Source organism: Arachis ipaensis, chromosome B7 (genome assembly GCF_059453495.1).
Source record: "Arachis ipaensis isolate K30076 ecotype BB chromosome B7, ASM5945349v1, whole genome shotgun sequence".
Taxonomy (NCBI): domain Eukaryota; kingdom Viridiplantae; phylum Streptophyta; class Magnoliopsida; order Fabales; family Fabaceae; genus Arachis; species Arachis ipaensis.
In genome coordinates, this window is record NC_142442.1 from 110,925,264 (window position 1) to 110,942,705 (window position 17,442).

General features: G+C 38.0%; 1 non-coding gene across 1 annotated transcript; it reads left to right on the forward strand.

The window, feature by feature from the left end:
* Positions 1-15,057: 15,057 nt before the first annotated feature.
* On the forward strand, positions 15,058-15,165 carry LOC148553730 (small nucleolar RNA R71). Its single transcript, XR_015892924.1, has one exon. It is a non-coding gene; the product is annotated as a small nucleolar RNA R71 (small nucleolar RNA).
* The last annotated feature ends 2,277 nt before the right edge of the window (positions 15,166-17,442 follow it).

Here is a 17,442-nt window from a genome sequence, read left to right on the forward strand (position 1 = left end):
CCTAGCACTTTGCTTTTACGTCCTTAAGTTGGACGCTCTTCAGATTTATTCTACTTCTGTTGGTGGGTCTTCCAAGAGGAAAACCTCTAATTCCTTGTGATCCTTAATCTTTTCTCCATGGTAAAGCTTCAAGCGATGTCCATTGACCTTGATGAATTTAGAGCTAGAAGGATGACGCAGGTGAAAAACTCCGTATGGCTCTGCCTTTTCTACTCTGTAGGGACCTTCCCATCTTGATCTCAGTTTACCTGGCATAAGCCTCATCCTGAAGTTATATAGAAGAACTAACTCTCCTGGTCTAAATTCTCTCCATTTTATGTGCTTGTCATGGACAGCCTTCATCTTCTCTTTGTATTGCCTGGAATTGTCATATGCTTCTAGGTAAAGATTCTCCAATTCTGCTAGTTGTAGCTTCCTTTCAGCACCAGCTTCTTCAAAATTCATATTGCACTCCCTCACAGCCCAGAAAGCCTTGTGTTCCACCTCTACTGGGAGGTGGCAAGCCTTTTCGTATACCAAGCGGAAGGGGCTCATCCCAATGGGTGTCTTGTACACTGTTCTATATGCCCATAGTGCATCTTGTAGCCTGGCACTCCAGTCTATCCTATGAGGTTTTACTATCTTCTCCAGAATACGTTTAATTTCCCTGTTAGACACTTCTGCTTGTCCATTGGTTTGGGGATGATAAGCTGTTGCTACTTTATGAACAATCCCATGCTTTTTCAGTAATTCTGTCAGTCTCCTGTTACAAAAGTGAGTGCCTTGATCACTCACGATCGCTCGTGGTGATCCAAAGCGACAAATAATATGGTTTCTAACAAAATAAACAATAGTGTTAGCATCATCAGTATGGGTAGGAATTGCTTCCACCCATTTAGAAACATAATCCACAGCTAACAATATATAAAGGTAACCATTAGAGTTTGGAAATGGACCCATGAAGTCAATGCCCCAAACATAAAAAATTTCACAGAAAAGCATAATCTGTTGAGGCATCTCATCCCTCTTGGATATATTACCAAACCTTTGGCATGGGGAACAAGATTTACAAAATTCAGCAGCATCTTTAAAAAGAGTAGGCCACCAGAATCCACAGTCTAAGATTTTTCTAGCTGTTCTTTGAGGGCCAAAATGTCCTCCACTCTTAGAAGAGTGGCATGCCTCTAAAATTGACTGGAATTCTGATTGTGGTACACATCTTCTAATTACCTGATCAGCACCACACCTCCACATATAAGGATCATCCCATATAAAATATTTAGACTCGCTTTTCAGCTTGTCCCTTTGATGCTTAGTAAAATTGGGAGGGAAAGTATGGCTAACTAGATAATTAGCTACAAGTGCATACCAAGGAACTACTTCAGATACTGCTTGCAAACTATCAAATGGGAAAGTATTATTTATAGGAGTGGAGTCATCCTTAATGTGCTCAAGGCGACTCAAGTGGTCTGCCACTAAATTCTGGTTACCACTCCTATCCTTAATTTCTAAATCAAATTCTTGCAGCAACAGTATCTAATGTATTAGCCTTGGTTTAGACACTTTTTTAGCTAGTAAATATTTTAGAGCTGCATGGTCTGAGTATACTACTACCTTAGTACCAAGTAAATAGGCTCGGAATTTATCTAGAGCAAAAACAATAGCAAGAAGCTCTTTTTCAGTAGTAGTGTAATTAGACTGAGCAGCGTCTAAAGTTTTAGACGCATAAGCAATTACAAAAGGGTATTTACCATCGCGCTGAGCCAGCGCCGCTTCTACTGCATGGTTTGAGGCATTACACATAATTTCAAATGGCTGGCTCCAGTTTGGTCCTCTCACAATTGGAGCTTGAGTCAGGGCGATCTTCAGCTTATTAAACGCTTTCATGCAATCTTCACTGAATTTGAACTCAATATCTTTCTACAGTAATCTGGATAAAGGCAATGCTACCTTTCTGAAGTCCTTAATGAATCTCCTATAAAAACCTGCGTGGCCAAAGAACGAACGGACTTCTCTCACAGAGGAGGGGTAAGGTAAACTAGAAATGACATCTACCCTTGCTGGATCTACAGAAATACCAGTATTAGACACAACATGTCCTAGTACAATTCCTTGTTTTACCATAAAGTGACATTTTTTGAAATTCAATACAAGGTTTGTACTAACACACCTGTCTAATACTCTAGACAAACTATCCAAGCAAAGGCTAAACGAATCACCATATACGCTAAAATCATCCATAAAAACTTCAATATAGTTTTCAATAAGATCTGAAAAGATACTCATCATGCATCTTTGGAAAGTAGCAGGTGCATTACATAAGCCAAAAGGCATTCTTTTATAAGCATACATTCCAAAGGGATATGTAAAAGTGGTCTTCTCCTGATCTTCATGAGCTATATGAATTTGAAAGTAGCCTGTATAACCATCTAAAAAACAATAATGAGATTTACCTGACAGGCGATCAAGCATCTGATCAATAAATGGCAAGGGGTAATGATCCTTGCGAGTGGCTTAGTTGAGATGCCTATAGTCAATGCAAACTCTCCATGAATTCTACACTCTAGTTGCCAGGAGCTCTCCATGCTCATTCTTTACTATTGTGACTCCAGACTTCTTGGGAACTACTTGTACTGGACTGACCCATTCACTACTGAGATGGGGTAAATGATATCTACTTCAAGTAGTTTGGATACTTCTTTCTTGATAACTTCTAAGATGGTTGGATTTAATCTTCTTTGAGGCTGACAGACAGGCTTTGCTTCCTCTTCTAAGAATATTCTGTGTTCACAAACTTGAGGGCTGATGCCTACTATGTCTGCCAAGCTCCATCCAATTGCTTTCTTATATTTTCTCAGCACACTGAGCAGTTGCTCTTCTTGTTGAGAAGTGAGTTCCCTTGCAATGATAATTGGGAACTTCTGATTATCCTCAAGGTAAGCATACTTGAGGTGTGGAGGAAGGGGTTTTAATTCTAATTTCTGCTCTTGGCTAGGCTCTGGATCATCCGGGGCTAGTGATAATGGCAAAGTGTCTTCATTATGTTCAGAGGGTGTCCCCACACTTGGACCTTGCTCCATGTGCTTCTCTTCTATTTCTTCTTTGTGAACTTCAGCTACAGTTTCATCAATGATGTCGCACTGGAAGATAGAATGATCTTCTGGAAGGTGCTTCAAAGATTCATTTAAACTGAAACTCACTGTTCTGCCATCTATCTCAAAGGAGTAAGTTCCCGAGAATGCATCCAACTTGAACTTTGAAGTCTTCAGGAATGGTCTTCCAAGCAGGATTGATGATAGTCTGCCTGAGTCATTAGGGGACATTTCCAGGATATAGAAGTCAATGGAAAATGTGAGCCCCTTAAGGCTCACTAATACATCTTCAGCAATTCCAACCACTGTAATAATGCTTTTATCTGTTAACACAAAACGAGCTGCCGACCTTTTTAAGGGAGGGAGCCTCAAAGTGTCATATATATACAATGGCATTATACTAACACACGCTCCTAAGTCACACATGCAATCAGAAAATTTTACACCTCCAATGGTACAGTTAACCATGCATGGACCTGGATCACTACATTTTTCAGGTATATCTCCCATTAAAGCAGATATAGAGCTACCTAAAGGAATAGTTTCTAACTCATTAATTTTATCTTTATGAATGCATAAATCCTTTAGAAACTTTGCGTATTTAGGTACCTGCTGAATGACATCAAAAAGGGGAACAGTTACCTCAACCTTTTTGAATATTTCTACCATTTTGGGATCAAGTTCCATCTGCTTTCTGGATTTCTTTGCAAGGTGTGGAAATGGGATAGGGATAGCGTCCTGTACAGCCTCAGCTTCCTTTGATTCTCCATTCCTTGGTTGAACTGCTTCTTCTTCAACTATGTCTTGTACCTTATCTTCTTCTTCAACATCTTCCATTTCAGAATCTTCTACTTCTATCACATCCTCAGCTGGGGCGTGTACTATTGGGCTTGGCTCCTCATGGTTCTTCTCTGGCAGTGTGGTTCCGGACCTCAAGGTGATGGCATTGATGCCACCCTTGGGATTAGGTAGAGGTTGAGAAGGAATTCCACTGGAGCTTAAAGGTTGGTTAATAGAATTAGGTAATGAATCTATCCTGGAAGCGAGAGCTTGTAAAGTGGCATTCAGACCATTTAAAGTAGAGTTCAGCTGCGTCTGCATATCTTGTTGTCCTTGTGCAAGAGAACGAAGCATCTCGTCATTTGATGACGAATTAGGATAAGTGATCTGAGAAACTTGTTGTTGGTTATGCTGGGATCCTTGAGATTGTCTTAGGTGAGGTGCTCTGTAAGGCTGGCACTGATTCTGCTGTCTGTTGTTGTTATTCCACCTCTGATTTCCATTGTTATCTCTACCTCCTCTGTTATAGTTGTCCCTCCAGCCATGGTAGGAATTATCTCTCCAACCTTGGTTGGAGTTGTCCTGCCATCCTTGGTTATAGTTTCCTCCTTGGTTGTAATTGCCGCCTTGTTGATTGTATCCTTGATTCAGGTGGTCATAGAAGTTATGAGTAGCTGCCACAGTGTTATCTTCTTGTTGGAGCTGCGGACATTCATCAGTATAATGACTATAATCATCACATATTCCGCATACTCTTTGTGGGACTAACTGTTGGCTCTGTTGTGGTGGGTGAGGCTGAGCTTGTTGTTGTTGGTTCAACTGCATTTGCTTCAGTAGGTTGGTCATGTCACATATACTCTACGTAAGAAGAACAGTAGTTTCAATGCTAGAGGAAACCTCTGCCACAACTTTTGAGTGGTTGTGCCTGTGCCTGTGATTCCTAGTGGACTCAGCTAAGTCGCTGATCAGTTGCCATGCTTCATTTGCGGTTTTGTACTTTTTCATAGAACCATTACTAGCACCATCCAGTGTAGTTTTATCCTGAGGCTTCATGCCTTGTGTGAAGTAGCTGATCAACACCATTCTGTCGATCATGTGATGAGGGCATGCATCTAGAAGGTTCTTAAAATGCTCCCGGTACTCATAAAGAGTCTCTGATTCTCCTTGAACAATGCAGAATATCTCTTTTCTCAGTCTATCTATGACTTCAGCTGGAAAGTATTTTTCCAAAAATTCTCTCCTGAGTGTATCCCAGTTGGTAACAGCCGCTTCAGGTTGGGAGTAGTACCACTCCCTCGCCTTTCCTAAAGAACTGAAGATTGATGGTTTAGAAGTTATAGTAAACTCTCGTTGCAAGTATAGTTACTATACCAAGCAATCAACCTTTCTTACAAACGTTTTGGTTGTCACAAGTAACAAACCCCTTAAAAATTGATAACCGAAGTATTTAAACCTCGGGTCGTCTTCTCAAGGAACTGCAGGGAAATATGTTCTTATTATTGGTTATGAAGATTGTAAATTGGGGTTTTGAAGATGAGGAACAAGTAATTTAAAGGGCAAGTAAAATAAATAAATAACTGTAAAATAAACTTTTGGTAAGGTATGAGAAATTGGAAGTCCTATCCTAGTTATCCTTATCAATGATGATGAAGATTGAATCTTAATTCCACTTAGTTAGCCTTTACTTAAAGCAAAGAAAGGTTAAGTGACTAATTAGTTTGATCTTCAAATCCTAGTTAATCCCTAAGGAAAGGTTGGGATTATTGAAGTTCAATTCAATTAGCAAAGATAACAATTATCAATCATGTTGATTTTGATAACTCCTGAGTTACTGATTTCTTAACCAAGACCAAAAGGGAAAAAGTAAATCTACTTGAATAAAAATGTCTTAAGATTGGAAGCAACAGTAACATAAATAAAAAAAAGCAATCATAAACTGAAATACCTCAAATAACATTAATTCAAAGAATAATCTGTAACATAGAAGAATTCATAAATTAAATTGAGAAAATAAGTAATTAAAAAGGAATATTGAACCTGATAAAAAGAGATAATCCTGAAAGCAAAAGAAATCCTAATTCTAAATCCTAAAAGAGAGAGGAGAGAACCTCTCCCTCAAAACTACATCTAAATCATGAATAGTAACTAATTGGAGACTCTCTCTTTGAATGGATGCATTCCCCCACTTCATAACCTCTGATCTGTGCCTTCTGGACTTAGATTTGGGCCAAAAAGGGCTTTAGAAATCGCTAGGAGCATTTTCTGTAATTTCTGGTGCGTGGACTCTGTCACGCGTCCACGTGGGTCACGCGGTCGCGTCATCTGGAGCTTTCCTTATCACGCAGTCGCTTCAGTCATGCGTCCGCATCATATGCGTTTCGCTTAAGGCGCGCGATCGCATCAATCACGCGGTCGCGTCACTGCCAGTTTCTCCAAAAACTCCGTTTTGTGCTTTCCTTCCATTTTTGTATGTTTCCTTTCCATCCTTTAAGTCATTCCTGCCTTAAAAGATCTGAAAATACTCAACACATGAATCACGGCATCGAATGGAAATAAAGGGTAATTAAAATAATTATTTTTACATACATCACATAATAAGGAAGGGAAAGTAAAACCATGCAATTTTCATGAATAAGTGAGTGAAGGATTGAATAAATCACTTAATTTGAGCACAAAATATATCATAAAATATGGGTTTATCAACCTCTCCACACTTAAACAATAGCATGTCCTCATGCTAAATCCAAGATAAAGAGTAAGGTAAGGTTGAAGTGGTAGAATCTCATGCAATGCAATCTACTCTAAATGCAACTACCTAAATGAATCATGTAATTCTAATTTTTTTTATTCACTTCTATATAAAACTTACATGTAGCTAAATAAATTCACATTCTCAAGGAATCATATATGCATAGCCAAACCTTAGATAATGATAAAGCACTTTTACAATTGAGATGGGAAAGAAAAATATTTTACAAACTTGCAAGACAATTAACAATTTAAGCAGAGATATATGTTGATGAGCTATTGAACCCTCACTGGATTTTGTGTTTACTCTCTAGTCACTCAGTGTTTATTGGGTTAATCACTCTATTCTTCTTTTTATCCTTACTTTCCATAACTTTGTTCTTCTTCTAACCAATCAACAATTATAGAATATAGGCATACAAAAATCATGAGGTCTTTAATTAAGGTTGTAATGGGGCCAAGGTAAAGGTAAGGGTATATGTATAAGGTTAAGTGAGCTAACAAGTGAATCCTTGATTAGTCTAAGATTTCACCTAACATACATACTTTGTAAAGCAAGAATTTCTTTACCTATTCACCCAAATTTTCCCACTTTTGATGTTACATGCTCATGCATTAGTTTTAATTTTGTCCCATGTGCATTGCTTTATTTTGCATTTAGGGAATTCTTTTGTATCCCCTTTATTCAAATACTGAAAAATAAAATTTTTTTTAATCCACATGGTAATTCAATTATTTTGATTTCACATGAGCATGCTTCCCAAAATTTTTATTTTGAATTATTTTATTCTTTTTAACTTTCTACCCTTTGTTTTTATCATCCATGTTCCCAATAGGTTTCCCACATTTAAACAATACACACTTTCTATCTTAAGCTAACCAAGGATTCAACTTGGGATTTTTATTTTGTTTTTCTGCTTAAGGCTAATATTGTGGTTTATAGAATAAGAGGGGATTTAAAGGCTCAAGGGGCTAACAAGGGTGATGTAAAAGGTAGGTTAATTTGTGATAAGTGAGCTAGAATCAAACAATGGCCTCAATCACTTTCTTGGTATGTATCTATATTCTATAATCAGACATATAGATTAAAACAAAGTAAAGAACACCAGAATAAAAAAGAAGGGCAGAACACACAGGAATAAAAATTATGGTTTGAATGTAACCATACAATTAAGCTCAAAACTCACAGGCTGTGTGTTCTCTAACTCAAAAAATCATATATCAGTTATATATGTCATGCAAGTAAAAATTAAGAGTTCCCATTATTCTCAATGTAAATCTTAAGGTGGCTTTAAAGCTTTAGTGTTTCTCCTTGATGAAATGTTGTTAACTAACTAACATGTAATGCTATATACAAGGTGTGTGGATTGTTTTTATTATGTTAAAGTCTCTAGTTTACTTCCTTTTTATATTTTTAATTTAAACTAAGTTATCTTATGCTAAAAAGGATAAACTATACTAATTAATCCATATTTTCTATAACTAATAAGTTAGAATTGCAACTAAACTAAATGGCTAAAATATGAACTAAAGTACAACATGTAGAAATATAGTAAAAATACATGAAAATAGCAATGTATAAGTACTGAGAAAATAAAAAATAAAAGGAAAAATACAGAAAAGTAGCAAAATAAAGTAAAAGAGTCTGTAATGGTTCACCAAAAAAATACGCCAGAGATGGCGACCTCCCCATACATAAAATGAAGCATCGTCCCTGATGCTCACTCAAGCAGGGTGTGAAGAGGTGTCATCACTGGAAGGATGGGTAGCCGGAGTCTCTGTGGTGGTGGTGGTCTGAGGATCTGCCTGCTGCAGAGGAGGTACTGACTGAATAGGGATCTCTGGGTCTGCAGCCTGAATCTGAGGCGGGGCCTTGGTGCACGAAATTGTGATCTTAGGCAACGGCACCAAAAACTCTGTACGCACGTCTTAATAAATCATTTTTCATTCACAACCTCGATACAACTAACCAGCAAGTGCACTGGGTCGTCCAAGTAATAAACCTTACGTGAGTAAGGGTCGATCCCACGGAGATTGTTGGTATGAAGCAAGCTATGGTCACCTTGTAAACCTCATTCAGGAGGATATAAAATAGTCATGGAGTTTTTGAAAATAACTAATAAATAGAAAATAAAGATAGAAATACTTATGTAATTCATTGGTTAGAAATTCAGATAAGCGTATAGAGATGCATTCGTTCCTCTGAACCTCTGCTTTCCTGCTGTCTTCATCCAATCAATCTTACTCCTTTCCATGGCTGGCTTTATGTAAGGACATCACCGTTGTCAATGGCTACTTTTAATCCTCTCTGGAAAATGGTCTGATGCGCTGTCACCGCATGGCTAATCGTCTGGAGGCATCACCCTTGCCAATGGTTGCATCCTATCCACTTGTGAAAATGGTCCAAATGCTCTGTCACAGCACGGCTAATCATCTGAGGTTCACGATCATACTGGAATAGGATTCACCCTCCTTTTGCGTCTGTCACTACGCCCAGCACTCGCGAGTTTGAAGTTCGTCACAGTCATTCAATCCCAGACTCCTACTCGGAATACCACAGACAAGGTTTAGACTTTCCGGACTCTCATGAATGCCGCCATCAATCTAGCTTACACCACGAAGATTCTAATTAAGAGATCTAAGAGATACTCATTCAATCGAAGGTAGAACGGAAGTGGTTGTCAGGCACGCGTTCATAGGGAATGATGATGATTGTCACGTTCATCACATTCAGGTTGAAGTGCGAATGAATATCTTAGAAGCGGAATAAGTTGAATTGAATAGAAAAATAGTAGTACTTTGCATTAATCTTTGAGGAACAGCAGAGCTCCACACCTTAATCTATGGAGTGCAGAAACTCTACCGTATGAAAATACATAAGTGAATAGAGGGTAAGCATGGCCGAGTGGCCAGCCTCCCATGGAGGTCTAGAGATCTAAAAATGATCAAAAGATGTCTAACACAATAGTAAAAAGTCCTATTTATACTAAACTAGTTACTAGGGTTTACAGAAGTAAGTAATTGATGCATAAATCCACTTTCGGGGCCCACTTGGTGTGTGCTTGGGCTGAGCTTGAATGTTACATGTGTAGAGGCTCTTTCTGGAGTTGAACGCCAGGTTGTAACGTATTTCTGGCGTTCAACTCTGGTTTGTGACTTGTTTCTGGCGTTTAACTCCAGACAGCAGCGTAGAACTGGCGTTCAACGCCCTTTTACGTCGTCTAAACTCGGCCAAAGTATGGACTATTATACATTTCTGGAAAGCTCTGAATGTATACTTTCCAACGAAATTGGAAGCGCGCCATTCTGAGTTCTATAGCTCCAGAAAATCCACTTTGAGTGCAGGGAGGTCAGAATCCAACAGCATCAGCAGTCCTTCTTCAACCTCTGAATCTGATTTTTGCTCAAGTCCCTTAATTTCAGCCAGAAAATAACTGAAATCACAGAAAAACATAAAAACTCATAGTAAAGTCCAGAAATGTGAATTTAACATAAAAACTAATGAAAACATCCCTAAAAGTAACTAGATTCTACTAAAAATATACTAAAAACAGTGCCAAAAAGCGTATAAATTATCTGCTCATCATGTCCCCAAGCAACTGAAAATCAAATAGGATAAAAAGAAGAGAATATACTATAAATTCCAAACTATCAATGAAACATAGCTCCAATTAAATGAGCGGGACTTGTACCTTTTTGCCTCTTGAATAGTTTTGGCATCTCACTTTATCCATTGAAGTTCAGAATGATTGGCATCTATAGGAACTCAGAGTTCAGATAGTGTTATTGATTCTCCTAGTTCAGTATGATGATTCTTGAACACAGCTATTTTATGAGTCTTGGCCGTGGCCCTAAGCACTTTGTTTTCCAGTATTACCACCGGATACATAAATGCCACAAACACATAATTGGGTGAACCTTTTCAGATTGTGACTCAGCTTTGCTAAAGTCCCCAATTAGAGGTGTCCAGGGTTCTTAAGCACACTCTTCTTTTACTTTGGACCTTGACTTTAACCGCTCAGTCTCAAGTTTTCACTTGACACCTTCACGCCACAAGCACATGGTTAGGGACAGCTTGGTTTAGCCGCTTAGGCCAGGATTTTATTCCTTTAGGCCCTCCTATCCACTGATGCTCAAAGCCTTAGGATCCTTTTTATTACCCTTGCCTTTTGGTTTTAAGGGTTACTGGCTTTTTGCTCTTGCCTCTTGGTTTTAAGAGCTTTTGGCTTTTTCTCTCTTTTTTTCGCTTTTTTTTTTCTGCAAGCTTTGTTCTTTGCTGCTTTTTCTTGCTTCAAGAATCATTTTTATGATTTTTCAGATTATCAAATAACATGTCTCTTTGTCATCATTCTTTCAAGAGCCAACATATTTAACATTCTTAAACAACAACTTCAAAAGACATATGCACTGTTCAAGCATTCATTCAGAAAACAAGAAGCATTGTCACCACATCAATATAATTAAACTAAGTTCAAGGATAAATTCAAAACTCATGTACTTCTTGTTCTTTTGAATTAAAACAGTTTTCATTTAAGAGAGGTGATGGATTCATAGGACATTCATAACTTTAAGACAAAGTTACTAAATACTAATGATCATGTAATGAAGACACAAACATGGATAAGCACTTAACATAGAAAATGAAAAACAGAGAAAGTAAGAACAAGGAATGAGTCTACCTTAGTGATGGTGGCATTTCCTTCTTGAGGAACCAATGATGTCCTTAAGCTCTTCTATGTCTCTTCCTTGTCTTTGTTGCTCCTCCCTCATTGCTTTTTGATCTTATCTTATTTCATGAAGGATGATGGAGTGCTCTTGATGTTCCACCCTTAGTTGTCCCATGTTGGAACTTAATTCTCCTAGGGAGGTGTTGATTTGCTCCCAATATTTTTGTGGAGGAAAATACATTTGAGGCATCTCTGGGATCTCATGGTGATGAGTTTCATGCGTCTCTTGAGATCCATGAATGGGCTTTCTTGCTTGCTCCATCCTTTTCTTAGTGATGGGCTTCTCTTCCTCAATGGGAATGTCTCCTTCTATGGAAGCTCCAGCTGAGTAACATAGATGGTAAATAAGATGAGGAAAAGCTAGCCTTGCCCAAGGAGAGGGCTTTTTGGCTATTTTGTAGAGTTCAAGGGAGATGACTTCATGAACTTCTACTTCCTCTCCAATCATGATGCTATGGATCATGATGGCCCGATCCACAGTAACTTCAGATCGATTGCTAGTGGGGATGATGGAGCGTTGGATGAACTCCAACCATCCTCTAGCCACAGGCTTGAGGTCCAGTCTTCTTAGTTGAACCGGCTTGCCTTTGGAGTCAATCTTCCATTGAGCTCCTTCCACACATATGTCCATGAGGACTTGGTCCAACCTTTGATTAAAGTTGACCCTTCTAGTGTAGGGGCGTGCATCTCCTTGCATCATAGGCAAGTTAAACGCCAACCTCACATTTTCCGGACTAAAATCTAAGTATTTCCCCCGAACCATTGTAATATAATTCTTTGGGTTTGGGTTCTTACTTTGATCATGGTTCCTAGTGATCCATGCATTGGCATAGAACTCTTGAACCATTAGGATGCCGACTTGTTGGATGGGGTTTGTTAGAACTTCCCAACCTCTTCTTTGGATTTTATGTCGGATCTCCGGATACTCATTTCTCTTGAGTTTGAAAGGGACCTCGGGGATCACCTTCTTCTTGGCCACAACATCATAGAAGTGGTCTTGATGAGCTTTGGAGATGAATCTTTCCATCTCCCATGACTCGGAGGTGGAAGCTTTTGTCTTCCCTTTCCCTTTTCTAGAGGATTCTCCGGTCTTAGGTGCCATCAATGGTAATGGAAAAACAAAAAGCTTATGCTTTTACCACACCAAACTTAAAATATTGCTCGCCCTCGAGCAAGAGAAGAAAGAAGAGATGAAGAAGAAGAATAAATGGAGGAGAGGGAGAGAGATATGTGTTTCGGCCAAGAAGGGGGAGAGAGGGTTGTGTTGTGTGAAAATGAGGAGGAATGGAGGGCTATATATAGGGAAGGGAGTAGGGGTAAGGTTTCGGCCATATAGGGTGGGTTTGGGTGGAAAATTGATTTTGAATTTTGAAGGTAGGTGGTGTTTATGAGGTAGGTTTATGGGGAAGAGTGGATGGATGTGAGTGGTGAAGTGGTGATAGGGAAGAGAGATTGAGGTGATTGGTGAAGAGTTTTGGGGAAGAGTGTTTATGGGATTGTGTGAAAGAGGGGTGAGAAAAAGTGAGTGGAGGTAGGTGGGGATCCTGTGGGGTCCACAGATCCTGAGGTGTTCAAGGATTTACAACCTTGCACCAAATTGGGCATGCAAAATGCCCTTGCACACAACTCTGGGCGTTCAGCGCCAGATTGGTGCTTGTTCTAGGCGTTGAACGCCCATTTGTTGCCCATTTCTGGCGTTGAACGCCAGAACCATGCTTGTTCTGGGCGTTCAGCGCCAGCTCTTCTCCAGGGTGCAATTCTGGCCTTCAAACGCCCAGATGCTGCCCATTTTGGGCGTTCAGCACCAGAACCATGCTCTGTTCTGGCGTTGAACGCCAGCCAGATGCTTCTTACTGGCGTTTAAACGCCAGTAAGGTCTTCCTCCAGGGTGTGATTTTTCTTCTGCTGTTTTTGATTCTGTTTTCAATTTTTTTATTTATCTTGTGACTTCACATGATCATGTACCTACAAAGACATATAACTAATAAAAATATAATTAAATAAAAATTGGGTTGCCTCCCAACAAGCGCTTCTTTAATGTCAATAGCTTGAGAGTGGGCTCTCATGGAGCCTCACAGATGTTCAGAGCATTGTTGAGACTTCCCAACACCAAACTTAGAGTTTGGATAGGGAAGTTCAACACCAAACTTAGAGTTTGATTGTGGGGGCTCTGGTTGACTCTGTTTTGTGAGAAGCTTTTTATGCTTCCTCTCCATGTTTACAGAAGGATGTCCTTGAGTTTTAAACTCAAGGGAGTCCTCATTCAATTGAAGGACTAGTTCACCTCTGTCAACATCAATTACAGCTCTTGCTGTGGCTAGGAAGGGTCTTCCAAGGATGATGAATTCATCCTCATCCTTCCCAATATCTAGGACTATGAAATCAGCAGGGATGTAAAGGCCTTCAACCTTTACTAACACGTCCTCTACTTGTCCATAAGCCTGTTTTCTTGAATTGTCTGCCATCTCTAATGAGATTTTAGCAGCTTGTATCCCAAAGATTCCCAGTTTCTCTATTACAGAGAGGGGCATGAGGTTTATCCTTGAACCAAGGTCACACAGAGCCTTTTCAAAGATCATGTTGCCTATGGTACAAGGTATTACGAACTTTCCAGGATCCTGTTTCTTCTGAGGCAATGTCAGTTGATCCAGATCACTTAGTTCATTGGTGAACAAGGGAGGTTCATCCTCCCAAGTCTCAATACCAAATAATTTGGCATTCAGCTTCATGATTGCACCAAGGTACTTGGTGACTTGCTCCTCAGTAACATCCTCATTCTCTTCAGAAGAGGAATACTCGTCAGAGCTCATGAAGGGCATAAGGAGGTTCAATGGAATCTCTATGGTCTCTAGATGAGTCTCAGATTCCTTTGGTTCCTCAGAGGGAACCTCCTTATTGATCACTGAACGTCCCAGGAGGTCTTCCTCCTTGGGATTCACGTCCTCCTCTCCCTCTTTGGGTTCGGCCATTTTGGTTATATCAATGGCCTTGCACTCTCCTTTTGGATTTTCTTCTGTATTACTTGGGAGAGTACTAGGAGGGATTTCAGTGATCCTTTTACTTAGCTGGCCCACTTGTGCTTCCAAATTTCTAATGGAGGATCTTATTTCATTCATGAAACTCACAGTGGCCTTAGATAGATCAGAGACTAAATTTGCTAAGCTAGATGGATTCTGCTCAGAATTCTCTGTCTGTTGCTGAGTGGATGATGGAAAAGGTTTACTATTGTTAAACCTATTTCTTCCACCATTATTAAAGCCTTGTTGAGGCTTTTGTTGATCCTTCCATGAGAAATTTGGATGATTTCTCCATGATGGATTATAGGTGTTTCCATAAGGTTCACCCATATAATTTACCTCTGCTATTGCAGGGTTTTCAGGATCATAAGCTTCTTCTTCAGAAGATGCCTCTTGAGTACTGTTGGATGCAGCTTGCATTCCATTCAGACTCTGAGAAATCATATTGACTTGCTGAGTCAATATTTTATTCTGAGCCAATATGGCATTCAGAGTATCAATTTCAAGAACTCCTTTCTTCATAGGCGTCCCATTACTCACAGGATTCCTCTCAGAAGTGTACATGAACTGGCTATTAGCAACCATGTCAATGAGTTCTTGAGCTTCTGCAGGCGTTTTCTTTAGGTGTATGGATCCACCTGCAGAAGTATCCAATGACATCTTAGCTAATTCAGACAGACCATCATAGAATATATCCAGGATGGTCCATTCTGAAAGCATGTCAGAAGGACACTTTTTGGTCAGTCCTTTGTATCTCTCCCAAGCCTCATAGAGGGATTCACCTTCTTTCTGTCTGAAGGTCTGAACATCCACTCTAAGCTTACTCAGCTTTTGAGGAGGAAAGAACTTGAATAAGAAAGCCTTGACCAGCTTATCCCAAGAGTTCAGGCTATCCTTAGGTTGAGAGTCCAACCATACTCTAGCTCTGTCTCTTACAGCAAAAGGGAAAAGCATGAGCCTGTAGACTTCAGGATCTACTCCATTAGTCTTAACAGTATCACATATCTGCAAGAATTCAGTTAAGAACTGAAAAGGATCTTCAGATGGAAGTCCATGAAACTTGCAGTTCTGCTGCATTAGAGAAACTAACTAAGGTTGAAGCTCAAAATTGTTTGCTCCAATGGCAGGAATGGAGATGCTTCTTCCATGTAAATTGGAATTAGGTGCAGTAAAGTCACCAAGCATTCTCCTTGCATTATTATTATTTTCGGCTGCCATCTCCTCTTCTTGTTCGAAAATTTCTGACAGGTGCTTGCTGGATAGTTGTAATTTAGCTTCTCTTAGTTTCCTCTTCAGATTCCTTTCAGGTTCTGGATCTTCTTCAACAAAAATGTTCTTGTCTTTGCTCCTGCTCATATGAAAAAGAGGGACAGAAAAATAATAATAATAGGGGTCCTTTTTACCACAGTATAGAGGTCCCTGTGTGAGTAGAAGAAAAGAAGAAGAAAAAATTCGAACACAGATGGAAGAGGGGGTTCGAATTTGGGTGAGATGAAGTATTAGTAGATGAATAAATAAATAGAAGGAGATAAGAGAGAGAGAGAGAGAATTTTCGAAAATAATTTTTGAAAAAGAGTTAGTGATTTTCGAAAATAGTTTTTGAAAAAGGTTAGTAATTTTTCGAAAATTAAAATCAAAAATTAAAATAATTAATTAATTAAAAAGAAATTTTGAAAAAGAGGGAAGATATTTTCTAAAATGAGAGAGAGAGAGTTAGTTAGGTAGTTTTGAAAAAGATAAGAAACAAACAAAAAGTTAGTTAGTTAGTTGAAACTAATTTGAAAATCAATTTTGAAAAGATAAGAAGATAAGAAGTTAAAAAAGATATTTTAAAATCAAATTTTTGAAAAAGATATGATTAAAATTAGTTTTGAAAAAGATTTGATTTTTAAAATCACAATTAATGACTTGATTCACAAGAAATCATAAGATATGATTCTAGAACTCAAAGTTTGAATCTTTCTTAACAAGCAAGTAACAAACTTGAAATTTTTGAATCAAAACATTAATTGATGATGTTATTTTCGAAAATTAGGAGATAAAGATACGAAAAAGATTTTTGAAAAATATTTTTAAAATTTTTGAAAATAAATAAGAAAATTGAAAAAGATTTGATTTTTGAAAAAGATTTTGAAAAAGATAAGATTTTTAAATTGAAAATTTGATTTGACTCATAAGAAACAACTAGATTTTAAAAATTTTTGAAAAAGTCAACTCAAATTTTTGAATTTTATGAGTGAAAAAGGGAAAGATATTTTTTTGATTTTTGAATTTTTAATGATGAAAGGGAAAAACATGAAAAAGACTCAATGCATGAAAATTTTGGATCAAAACAATGAATGCATGCAAGAATGCTATGAATGTCAAGATGAACACCAAAAACACTTTGAAGATCATGATGAACATCAAGAACATATTTTTGAAAAATTTTTAATGCAAAGAAAACATGCAAGACACCAAACTTAGAAATCTTTAATGCTTAGATATTAAGATTTCAAGAATGCATATGAAAAACAAGAAAAGACACAAAACATGAAAACATCAAGATCAAACAAGAAGACTTACCAAGAACAACTTGAAGATCATGAAGAACACTATGAATGCATGAATTTTTCGAAAAATGCAAGGAATTTTTAGAAAAAATGCAATTGACACCAAACTTTCAACTTGACTCAAGACTCAAACAAGAAACATGAAATATTTTTTTGATTTTTATGATTTTATGATTTTTTTTGTATTTTCTTTTAATTTTTTCGAAAATCATTTTGAAAAAGAAAAATAATGATTCCAAAATTTTTAATATGAATTCCAGGAATCTTATGTTCTTTAGTCTAAAGCTCCAATCAAAGGGTCAGGCATGGCTTAATAGCCAGCCAAGCTTTAGTATGTAACATGAGAGTAACTCATTCCATTTTAAGCCAAAACCTCAGTCCAAAAGAATTTAGACATGGCTCTACATCCAGCCAGGCTTCAACATGCTTCATGAAACACTAGAATTCATTCTTAAAAATTCTGAAGAAAAATATATTTTTGAAAACATTTTTATTTTAAAATTTTTTCGAAAACAAAGGAGAAATTTTTGAAAGATTTTTGAAAAAT